This window comes from Mesoplodon bidens, assembly GCF_964165515.1.
Source record: "Mesoplodon bidens genome assembly, chromosome: 1".
In the NCBI taxonomy this organism is placed as follows: Eukaryota; Metazoa; Chordata; class Mammalia; order Artiodactyla; family Ziphiidae; genus Mesoplodon; species Mesoplodon bidens.
Window position 1 is genome coordinate 155,919,084 of NC_138176.1, and position 13,356 is coordinate 155,932,439.

At 33.8% G+C, this 13,356-nt stretch overlaps 1 protein-coding gene across 7 annotated transcripts in view; it reads right to left on the bottom strand.

The window, feature by feature from the left end:
- The window catches only part of PCDH7 (protocadherin 7), a 423,965-nt gene that overhangs the window by 192,658 nt on the left and 217,951 nt on the right, over positions 1 to 13,356 (bottom strand). The gene's annotated exons all lie outside the window — the stretch shown is intronic.

The window sequence follows — 13,356 nt, forward strand, 5'->3', positions numbered from 1 at the left end:
AGTGTGTCTAGGCAGGGCTGGAGTGTTTGGTGTTTCCTACTAGCTCCTGCAGGACGGGGTTAAGATCTGCCCTGGTGGCAATAGGAAAAGAGGTGGAATCTGAAAAGCTTTGCAGAGGAAGGAATGCTACATGTTCTTTCTGCACTCAGTAAACTGCTCCACTGCAGATATGACATGGCTCAATTCAGTTTTTGTTAAAGAGGAACAAACAGTATTGTTTTTAAGTATAAAATAAACAATCGTACAAACCCTGGGTAAGGTTATCAGTCAGCGCTTGAGTATTAAGACCACGAGGAGGAAAAAAACAGAAAATACAAGGGGAATAACATCATTGGGTAGGCAACACCTGAAGTTTTTTTTTTAATCAGTAAAAATTATAACTGATTTAAAATGAAAGAATGATTATTAACCCTTTATTTAGCTCTCCTTAGTAAGTGGTGGGTTTCTAGTATCTTGCTTGGTATTTTACATTCCTAAGGTTTAAAAGTATAGATTACTTAATTTAATGGCAATAAAAATCAGCTGAATAACAGTGCTTAATATTATCAACTACAAACTTTAGTAAAACAATTGTGTAATGAAGAAATTAGAAGACAATATTAAAGAGATTTAAGTGCAAACTTTTGTTACTAATACTGAATTATACATTTTAATTAGGTTTGTTATATGTAAATTTAAAGTGTGATATAATAATGCTAGTATATGATGTTTAAAATTTCTTAACTCAATAAAAGCATGAAATATGCTTTTGTTTTTTTCTCTTTAACTGAAGATGTTCATTAATTTTACTTAATATCACACACTACTTCCTAAAAATAAATTTTCATAATGACAAAGTATTGTCATATATAAATCTGGAGTTGTGATACATTTTTCTAACAATTTCATTAAAATTTCAAGATTTAGTTGCATCAAAAACATTTTATAAATCTTCTAGCAAATCTATAATATTCCGCTTTATTATTTTCAAATTTCTGTTTTACAAATCTGCTCTCTAAAACAATCTCACAATTTATAGCTATAATAGCATGACCCACTGTGTCCTCCATACAAACTAATCGGCTACCTGAGTGCCTGCTTCAACATTGATTAATGTATTGAATAATGTTCACTTAGAATTTTAATTTTAATTAATATATGATTTACTTGATTGATATAATTAATATTCTGAATTTAGTTTTCCCTAAGAAAAACATATTTTAATGTGGTTTTTGCTCATTTTCTTCTTGACTTATAATTGTTTGAGTAAATTTATAAAACTATGTAAATCCTAAACCCTCACATAGTACATTTATAGTTTCTGCAACTAAAAGTTGTTATATCAATTTGATTATTCAGTTTTGTTCATCAAATATTTAAACAGTGTTCAATCTGTACTAGACACTGCTGTCGCCAGCAGTACTTAACCATTTGTGTTTCAGAACTCCTCTAGCCACTTAAAAACTGTAGATGACTCAAAGTGCTGTTGTTTTTATGTGGCATATGTCATCATTGGTATTCATTATATTCAAAAATAAAATTGACTGTTTAAAAATAATTAATTGTAAACATATTTTAAAATAGTCATATCAAAGTCATTTCACACCTACATAAATAAAATATTTTTATGAAAAATGATTACCATACTTTTCAAAACCAAAAAAATAGTGAGAAGAGTGACATTATGTTATGTTCTAATACAGATGTGTGATATGCAAAGAGCTAAGCAGGAGAGGGTCAACATAGGCTCCACAGAAGAGGTGATACTTGCAGTAAACTTAAGAATTTGCCAGCAGGACAGAGACAGAGGTGAAAGGGGTTAAGACCATTCCAGTGAAAGAAGGGCATGGTTAGACACAGTATGTTGTAATAGAAAGGACGTGAGTTTTTTGGTTTGACAGAGTTCCCGCAAACCCTATCTCAGCTATTTTGGCTGCATGGTTTTAAGCAAATCACCTAAGGTCTGTGAGCCTCCCTTTGCTCTCTTGTGAATAATAAAAGCTACATATTAAGAATGTCATGAGGATTAAGTGAGATGAAATATGTAAAGTATTTTCACATGTGGCAGTTAATTAGAACACTCAGTAATATATTGCGTTTTGTTGCATATTTAAGGAGAGTGAGTTGGTTATCATGCCGAGAGCACAGAGTACCATGAGGTCAGGGGGAGAGAATGGAAGTTATAAACAGCAGTGAAAAGGGCAGCAGTGAAGTAGAATGGGTAGGGAGGATAAAGGTGGCTATGAGCGATTTAAAAAACAGAAATACAGGGCTTCCCTGGTGGCGCAGTGGTTGAGAGTCCGCCTGCCGATGCAGGCGACACGGGTTCGTGCCCCGGTCTGGGAAGATCCCACATGCCGTGGAGCAGCTGGGCCCGTGAGCCATGGCCGCTGAGCCTGCGCGTCCGGAGCCTGTGCTCCACAACGGGAGAGGCCACAACAGTGAGAGGCCCGCATACCACAAAAACAAAAAAAAAGACAAAAATACAAAACAGAAATACAATAAAATGAAATGAACTACCCTGGGAACTCCAAAGAGAATCACTTCTCATGAAGATCTTAGCAAACCCATAGAAGAATCTTGATTTCCACCCAGCCTCATCCTATCCTCTCCCAAGAAAACATACAAACAAACTGCAATTTTAGAAAAACATATTCCAGTATCATCATAAATATAGAATGAATGTGTATAAAAAAAGGGATGGTAAAAACTTAAGACAAATTTAACCAACCTCTTCCATCTCTTATAGAGGTTTATCTCTTATAGAGGTTTACTTGACATGAATCTCCCAGCTCTCTTTGAAATTAGACTTCAGTTACATTTAGCAATGAATGAATAAATGAATATGTAAATAAAAATGTATTTTAACCCATATGAACAATATATTAAGAATCTAAACTGGCAACTGTGATTTTGCGGCCTGGAATTGAGTATTAGCAGGCTCATAAAGTCTACTAATCAATGTCAACTTATCTAGAAAATACTTTTACTAAGAGTGTGGTACACAGAGAATGTTATGATTTTTCCCCATGCTGGTTTTTACCATCAAGAGTCTATCTTTGATCTTCAAGGCCTTCATGGATAGAATGTTAAAAACTATTTCCCAACTGCAAACTATTTTCTGCTGATGCACCTTAGTTTTGACAATTAGGTCACACAGGAAAAAAATACACTTAGTAGAGAAGCACGGTTTTAAAATGTAAAATAAACTTCATCAAGGCCCAGGTTTCAAATTTTATAAAACACAATAAATATCCAGGCTCAGTGTACAAACACTGGATGTAATAATACACCAATGACCGATAAGAGCACTGTGAATTTTAGGTGAGAAAGTTTTCATTATTCTATGAAGAGTTTAGGATTAGCCTATTCCTTTTCTTACAAAGTATGTTTTATACTAATCCATCATCTTGACTGATTTCTCCACCACTACAGTTCAACGCACACTAAGTTATCAGAAGAACAAGCAAAGAAAATAAAGCATTAAAGCCAAAGTAATAATGGAAATTATGGTTGGACCTTGGACCCAGAAAATATTAATTTATTCTTTAATTAATTCAGCTTAATAAATAAATAAATACAGCATTTTATTCCACCCAATGCACATGCAAATAATTCTGGAAATTATTTTCAAGATAATTTTGTTGTAAAAAAATTTATATTTTGTTAAAAATGTAACCAAGTTTTCACTTTATAATTTCTCATATAATAACTTTATAAATATGAATAGTAAAGCTCTGTATCCAAATAGACATTGTCTAACTCCATGTAGCACTCATTATCCAGGACTTACAAATGACAGTACTAATAACTGAAATTAAATATTACATGACAAATTTTTACCTTCATTTTTCTGGTCTCATGTATGTGTACATGTATGTGAGGGCAGGACACAGAATAATCAACTTATGGTGATAACTTTAGGATAAAATGTCCCTATTCAACCATCCTTCCCTTGAGCACAATTGCATATAGATTCTTCATTGAAATTTCTCTTTTCCTTACAATTTTTTTTTGCTACCTCCCCTCTCTTGGTATCAACTACCATATTCTAACTTTGCCAAGTCAAACAACAGTTGTCAATTCTGTGTGAATTTAGCCACATAAATGTAGTAATCTACTCACAATTGGGAAACATTTTTTTTTTTTTTTGTCAAAAATGCTTCAGTCTTGAATAAGTTTAGCAGAAGCTATGCTAAGCCATTTTGAGTTTGCCCAAATGAAAATAAAAACAAAATGGATGATTTCCTTTGTAAAATCAAAATAACTTCACTCTGCAGTGTTATTTATAATTTTAAACCTCAAGGAATGATTATTCATAGATATGTGGAATGGAAGGGAAGTGAAACAGTCTGTTCACCGTATCCTTCATTTGAAACACTTTGCCCACTGTTCCGAGTTAATGTATTTTAATTTCTTTTTAAAACACAAGCTGTTCTTTGACTGTAAAACAACTCAGACTCTTAGTCAGACTTTTTTTTTTTTGTATTATTTCCTCCTCAACATACTCATGCACAACCAGAGAAGCAGGCAGCATGCTCTAAGTTGGAATTCAGTTAATACATGAGAACACCTTTTTCAATACTATAATTTAAATTGCATGAACTAAAATGCCAACTTTGGGCAATGCTATTCCCTTGAAGCATATATATTATTTCGTTATGGATGTATTAATTCATAATGTTTTATTTCAAGCCTATAAAATATGGTATCCTCTTGAGAAATCTGACAGATGATAAAACTGCATCATACTTCCACAAAGTTGCTGATTTCTTCTTATTTGAATCAGCTATCTGAATTAGTTAAAAGGCATCAAATTTAATAAACAGCATATGGACCTACTAATATATGAGAAGAACCTATTCTTTCTTTCCCCTGCCACATATATGCTCTTTTATCTTTAAGTGATGCATTTCCTGTGGGGGAGGGGTCCTTGAAAATAAGCCATATGCCACATGGATTTCATTGTAAAAATGACAGCTAAGTTTATTTTAAGAGTACTGTATAAAAAGAAACCAAATCTTTGAAATCTTTGCCTTAGTATATCTTCTCTATTTGTACATAATGCACAAAATATACTTTTGTATTTTGCTGTTGTATATTTTTCCACTTATGGAAATAAAATTTTGTAAAATTTTATATTGTATGCTTAAACTTTTCGAGTCTTTTAAATAGTCAATTATTTGATTAATGCGGGTTCATTATAAGAAGAAGAAGGTGAAATCACCATTTTTTAAGTAAAAGTTTACTGACCAAATGTGCTGAATTTCTCAGTAGAGTTTCAATGAAAATCAATTCACAGAGTGTGATGATAAAAGCTTTTGAAAAGTTCAAGACCAAAAAAAAAAAAAAAAAAAAATCCACTCTTTAAAATGTGGACCAAAAGTTCTGAAGTTTAATTCCTGGGAGACGAAGAAAGAGGTTAAATATATTTTGATATGCCAAATGCAGTTTCAGAGCACTGGTAATAACCCTGAGTCCCTCTTGCCTACACACACACCAATATTCTTCATTCTGGGGTAATCACTGGTCTCAAATTCCAGGTCTGTGCTCATCAACCTTGGTCTGTTTTTCTTCTAACATGAACTCAATTAAGCTTCCTACTCTTTTTTTTTTTTTAATACCCTGAGAAAACCATAATTCAAAAAGAGTCATGTACCACAGTGTTCATTGTAGCACTATTTACAATAGCCAGGACATGGAAGCAAACTTCCTACTCTTAATGGACCTTTCCATTTCTTGCCAATAAAAGAAACAGGTAAGGAAATACGTCAAAAGTAGGCATGTAGGGCTTCCCTGGTGGCGCAGTGGTTGAGAGTCTGCCTGCCGATGCAGGGGACACGGGTTCGTGCCCCGGTCCGGGAAGATCCCACATGCCGCGGAGCGGCTGGGCCCATGAGCCATGGCCGCTGAGCCTGCACATCCAGAGCCTGTGCTCTGCAGCGGGAGAGGCCACAACAGTGAGAGGCCCGCGTACCGCAAAAAAAAAAAAAAAAAAAAAAAAAAGTAGGCATGTACATGGAAAGTTACAGTCTGTGTAAGAGCAAGTATTTCTAAAATAAATGTGTATTCTAAATTTTCCTACATCAAATTTAGATTTGCAAATCCAGGCCATGTATGATTACAAATGCTGAAAGCATACCTCTTCAGTGGTTCATGCTTTTGAGATTTCAAATTACAACAGCATCCCATTTTTACAAGGCATTACTAGAATAATCTCCAATGTGTACATTAGATTCCTTTATAGAGACAGTCATGTTCCTACAAGCCATAAATTTAATAAATCATCAGATGTATAACTTTCATTCTCACATTTACATTACCAAGTATTTTATGGAGCAATTTTCTTAGTCATAGCAGTGAGACTGTTCAATGATATAAATAAATAAATAAATACTATTTCAACATAAAACCCTTAACTCTAAAGGAAAATAACTATGCTGGAGTCTCACAAGAATACAATTCACTATTAAAAGGAATTCAGTTATCAGTAGGGTCTATCTTGGATTGCTTCCATGAAGTTTATTACTAGTATCAGAAGGACTTTATTATAAAAAGCATTGCAGAAGCCAAGGACACAGTTATGGCTGGGTTCCAGTGAAGAGACAAATAGCTTGAAAAGCCTAATATACTGCAATACTGAAATTGTTATTATAAATAACTGGTACATTTACATCGGATTATCATACATTTTCAACAGAAACTTGAAATGCCGACTCTGTCAGTATCAGTCTCTGGGCACAGTTTCTTGTTGAGACCTGTTATGCATTATCAGAGTCAGGCGTAAATGCTCCCAAAGGATTTTTAGGCTTATATTATAAAACAAAATCCCTTGTAAGGAAAACCAGACTTTTAGGTGTAAAGGATATTTTGAAATGATGAAATATTTGAATGATCCAGTGAAATTACCTTGAAATAATATTTTAAAATACTCTAACTAAACATACAGCTATTTTAACTTAATCAGCACAGTTCCCTAAGTATACACTGTAAAAATGTAAGTATACATCTTATTCTTGAGAGGTAGGGGGGAAGCAGGAGAAGGCATTAGAAAACTATAGCCTTAAATTAACCTTATAGTCCTTTTGTTAGTTATTTACCAAAGGGATTATATTGCAATCCAAGTTGGCATGTTACATAATGAGAAAAATCAACCCAAATTTTAAATGCACATGCTCTACACATTTTCTATTTGCAATTTAATAAACTTATTTTAATATAGGAGTATTACTTATTTTTACAATAAAAGTCTCAATATGGTAGGAGGCTGTCAAATCTGCAAATGATTAAACTATTGACTTTAATTTAATGGAACATTTCCAAAATAAAGTCTTTCTAGAGGCATAGCTTATTACTCAAATTATTTCCAAGAAGTGCTTTAGCCTTCTCAGCCCAGCCCATCCAGGATGGTGTGTCATGCATGTGTGCATGCATGTGTGTGTGTTTCCCAGGTGAGCAATACTGAGTCTTCTTAAAATTTGCTCATAAATTTCAGAATGAATATCCAAAATATACAGCAACTGATAAGTCAAATTCTCTACATGTTTTGCCATCAAATAAAATATGTGTCCTCAGTATTGTCTAGGAAGGCACATCAGGTACAAGTAGATAGTTCGCAAAGTCCAATCAATAAGGATGCTAGCTAAATGAAGTGCAAAAAATATTATAATGGATACTTTTTCTCTTTGGAATCGATGGCAGTAACCTTTGTTTAGAAAAAAATGTGTGTCTGAGCAATAATGTGTACCAATATTTCTCAAGCTGCTAAAATGAAAAGAGCTCAGAGGTAGGCATCTCTCCATGTAGTTATATTATATTTTCTGTTTTTTTTCTCCCCTATTGAGGAAAGAGAACTGTCTTAAGCACTTCAGAAATGCCCTATCTTCTTCCTATGGAAGGAAATGAAGGCCTTAGCACTGAAGCTAAAATATACACAATAGATACAAATGAGCAGCAGGGGCAGATGGGAGCTTTTGGTTGCTTGACGACTAGGTCAATTATTAGCAAACTAAATATTCCAGCTTCTCAGTGAAAACAGATATTTTCACTTAATCCCACACTGAAATATGCATTATCTTTTCTGCATGTTCCTAAATACATGAAATGATTCCATTTCAAATAAAAAAGCAATATTCTTACTTCAGTATGAAAACCAAATTACAATAGCTTAACTATTAGCACCGATTGAGTTATCAATCTATATTTGTAAGGCATATCTTCTCCTGACTACTAAAAATTTAATAAGATATAATACTTGAGAATAAAGGACTTGGAAAATCTTTTGCGCAGATGATATATATGTGCTTTTACTTGTTTATGCCAGTGGTTTTGAAATTACTTTTCAATTTATTTTCATTTGTTACTGTATCTAAGGAAGCTTCTTTTTCTTAAGCAAGTTTGAACAAATTCAATAATTTATATCAGCTGATAGGCATAATTAAAATAAATATTCCCCAGAGAGGCATGGGGCTTATGTTGCAGTTAAAAATATGTGTCCCAGTCCTGAAATAGCTAAGATATTTTCTAATTCAATCATATACTATAAAAATTCTATTATTTAACACAGTCTAGTAGTTCTGAAATTAGTGATATGGGTAAATAAGTGTTTTTGCTATATCCTACAAAGGGGAACATTTGAAAGAAAAATCTCTAAGAGTTTATAAATTTGCTTGTTTTTTTTTTCTTATTTTGAAATTTTCAACATTATCAAGACATTAAAAGTATTAAATAAACTTTAAGTATATATATATATATATATATTTTTTTTTTTTGCGGTACACGGGCCTCTCACTGTTGTGGCCTCTCCCGTTGTGGATCACAGGCTCCGGACACACAGGCTCAGTGGCCATGGCTCACGGTCCCAGCCGCTCCTCGGCATGTGGGATCTTCCCTGACCAGGGCACAAACCCATGTCCCCTGCATCGGCAGGCGGACTCTCAACCACTGCGCCACCAGGGAAGCCCCTAAGTATCTTTTTAATACATGCTTTACTGAACGGTTTGCATAATTAAAAAGTTAATTGCTCTGTTTCCACAATCTTTGGGAGTCATGGGACCAACTCCAGAAGCAGGCTCTTAGTGCTGTATTTTCTCATACACATACATTATCCTTTTCAGTGAAGCACCTTCCCTACCTTGGCAGAAGGATGCAATGAAGGTGTGTGTGCGTGTATGCATGTGTGTGCATGTGTAGAATGAACTACCAATGAAATATAGGCATAAGGAATAAAACTGTATAGTTTAATCAGTGAATAAAGCACCTGGTATTAATTCTTACCCTATTTTGGGGCATATAGTATTTCTTTAAGCAGCTCATTATATTGAGTCTATTATCTTAGTATTCTGAAGGGAAAAAATAATTAGCATGTTCTTAATTGTTGTGATATGAACACATCTACTGCACTTATGGTCCCAGGTATCATCATTTATGTCAGCCCACAATGTAGAGTATTTCTTGATGATGACACAAAGTAACTGCTTTACACAAAATTACAAAAATGCATTGTTTTATAACACATGCAAATAAAAAGGGGAATTCCCTTAATAACCCTAAAAAAGGGAATGGATTACTGGTTGCCTCACATAATGAGACAACAAGATCAGTGATTTGCTCAAAACTGCATAATACATTAATGCTTCTGTTATATATAAAATGAAAGCTAAATTATTCCTACTTAAAGATATTTTTAAAATAGAAATAATTATAATGGCTTTCATAGGCTTTCCTGAGCTTTGAATGTAGTAACATAAATATAGCTCTTTGGAGCTGATAGCAACAAAGCAAGAATAATAAATACTAACAGTTACTAAGTTGAGCACCTAGTATTATCAAGTATAAACCATAATTTTACTTCTCTTTTTCTCAGTTACATCGTTTATAAAATGCAGATAATATTACCTTCTTCAGAGTGATTCTATGAAGCAAACGGATATGTAGAACCCTCAGGTTATCATTAATATACTGTAAAGATATTCATTTATTATTTCAATTTTTCCTTACCCTTTTATCACTTATTTTTAGATACTTAATAAAGATACTATTTCATCATTCTAGTAAGCCTTTTTTGATAGATAGATTGTCCTCTTTATGTTATGTTGCTCTTTTCTGGTGCTTCACTCTTTGTGTGTGTAAGTGTAAGAGGGCATGAATGAATCTATAATTCATTTGTCTCTGACATTAGAGATACTTCGTGATGACTTGGTTCATTTAAATTCCCTTCAGCCCTTTATATTTGAATTGTATTGTAACTGGGATGTTTCATACAGTGATCTGAAAATTATCTCCTATAACTGATAAAAGTTGATTTCTACATTTAAATGTATTTGGCTTAATTAGTAGTTTAAGAGGAGATGTGAATAAGTGTTATGAATTGGTGCCTAATTGGCGGAGTCTATCCGCACTCTGTGATTGGCAGTCATCTTTACAAGGCTTTTCTTACTGCCATGAATTTTTGAGAGTTGGCTGTAATCTCAGTCTTTTAGGAACCACTTGGCTACTGGGCACTGAATGATCTTTAATAATTATTTGATGAATATCTCTGTGAGTTACTGTTTTTTGTCATTTACTACTCGTTAACAATAAATCCAGGAAAATATATGCAGGCCTCTTAAAGACAGAAGCCATTTAGCTGCAGAAAATAAATGTGAAACTATTAATATGTTTTCTCTGTCTATGACTTTTATTATATTTGCTATAAACACTGGCACTTGTTCACAATGGTTAGAGAGCCATGTGTTCTTAGCCTTGGAAACCGATAAGGAATTCAAAAGGGGCCAGGAAACAACTAACCTTAATGGCAAAATATATGCGAGACCAGTGAACACTTTTGTAAGCAAGAAAACAATTATGCATTTAAAAATATCGTAAACATCGTGGGTCTGATTTAATCTGGAAAAAAAATAGGAACTACAGAACCAGAAAAAAAATTTAAGGTATCTTTAAAAAAATTAGCATAGTAAAGTAGTTATCTGATAGAATTGTATTAAATGCTAACTATCTAAAAATATATGTTCAGGTATAACTTTACGATAACTCTTTAAGAAAGGGCAATAATTATTATAATTATTGTCTTCATTTTATAAGCGAGTGAGATATTATGTGAACTGATCTAGGTTCCCTTCTCGAAAATGTGATGGAGGTTGAACTAGGACCCAAACTTCTGGTATCAATTCCTTGCAAATGTACATATTGTATTATATACCACAACACAGCAGAATTAAGTTAGGTTTAAGAAGGACTTTTTAAAACTGAAAACTTATAGAACAGACTATTCCAAAAAGTATCCCCAAAAGAGTATAGAAACTTGATAGTCTGAAATGACTCAAACATAATGACTTTTGGTAGAGAAAATGAATTACTTGACCCTCAAAATGACCTAGATAAGGTATTAGAAGGGAGAAAATGTGCATGGGATGGTGAGGTTGGGAGAGGCAAAGGAGCAAGATTATTAGAAGGATAAAATAAAGAAAAAAAATAAAATCTCAGAGTCAATGTGGGGGACGTTCATTTAATCCTCCTTCAGAAATGAAATGACTGTCAGAGGAGCTCAGAACTTTTCATTAGGGTAAAGAAGAGTAATGCATTTTCCCTGCTATTTTCAAAAACTAAAACGTAAAGACCAGAGGCTAAGTAATCAAGTCAGAAGTCTTGTACTTTGTGCCCTGAAATAAAATGTGGTTACTTAAGAAAAACACACATGGGGACCTCTAAACCCATGGACAATTGATAGAACTAATTTAATAGCTACTTCATTCTGGGGACATAGATAATACTCAGACATAGACTGCAAAGGAAAAGCATGTGGGTTTGATTTCACAAAAGAGGATAAAAAACAGTCTGGGGCTGAAATAGGCAAGAATTAGATTTTAGATCTTCATTAATTCTGGGAAAAAGAGATGAACCAATGTTGTCCAGGAAACTAAAAGTGCCTCTTAAAATTGAATTCTCAAAGAACTAGTGAAGGCTGAATACAATTGATCACACTAAGTAAAGGGCAGTAAGCTTAAGGGGGAAAAAAAAAAAACTCAGATAAAATATGGTTCTGTGTGCACATGTTGCTTTCCAATCACCTGTTTAAAGATGATGTATGATTCACATTGCCTCAACCAAAGTGAAGGGAAAGGATAAGGACTGGGCCCTAAATTCAATTTTCTCAAATACTTGTATAATTGAAAAATGAGTTCATTTTAGGTGAAAATTATCTGAGAAATTATGACTATATAAATAATGATTTTGAAAATTACATATCAGTCTAGATGTTTCTGATTGACACAGTATTTTGAGAGTCAGGTATTACTTAAGAGTAACTCAGTAAACAATGAAATTGATGGATAATTAATTGAATGTTTAGCTAATGCAGAGACATCTTACAGAATGGACCAGAAGCAAGGAGGGAAACAAAGTCTGGCCATTTAATCATGCCTAAAGCTGATATTGAGAAAATAATTTACATATTTTTAAAAATTTTTTTCCTTAAGAGATAACCTTAAAGAGAAGAGAAAACAAACAAACAACAACAACAAAAACAACAAACATGAGTTAGAGACACAGAATTGCAGCTGCTGCCTAGTACTAAAAGAGTCCCTGAATCTAGGGCGCCAAAGCAATCTGTTTTCAGGAGAGGATCTCGGCCAACGGTAGACATGTTACAGCAGACCTTATCCGCCTCACTGGGTCTGGATGAAGAGTTCCTCTTCTGATTTCATCCTCGCCAGGCAATCTTTTAAGAGGTACACTGATTTTCCTTGGGTCTCCTTAGAGATAAAGAATATTGCCTTGGAGAAGAAGCAGGGACTTTCCTATTTATGGAATAGGATATTCTCCTGTTCAAAATGTAGTAAACTAATATTCCAGTTTAACACCAAGGTCTTATAATAATGTTTAGAATTTGTTTTGGCTCTGTACAGTTCTGCACACTGATGAAACTGATATTTGGATCTAGAAAAAAGAATTCAGGTACCACGTAGGGGCCACTCAGTAACTGGAAAGGATGCACATTTCTAGAGGTTTTTGATGAACCAAATAAACATATGCATGATTAAATAGGAGTTGAAGTTTTGTTTGGAAATTATTATGTAGCAATTATTTAGCTTATCTTGGGCTGGAAGACTAGTTTTATCAAGGTACTACCTACTTATAATTCCTACTAAGCAACAATGAATACAGAGAAAGGAGAATACATTTATGTGACATTGATAGCTGTCCTTTCTTAGATAAAAACAACATCAAAAGTGACATCTGCCTCGCAAATCATCATTAGTAAGTCTCCACACATAACACATTTGGAGGCAATTCTTCCCTTGCATGGTGCACAAGCTGTGGTAAGCATCTTTGACCTTGCACTTCTGTGACTGGAACTGGATAGTCATTTACAATTTG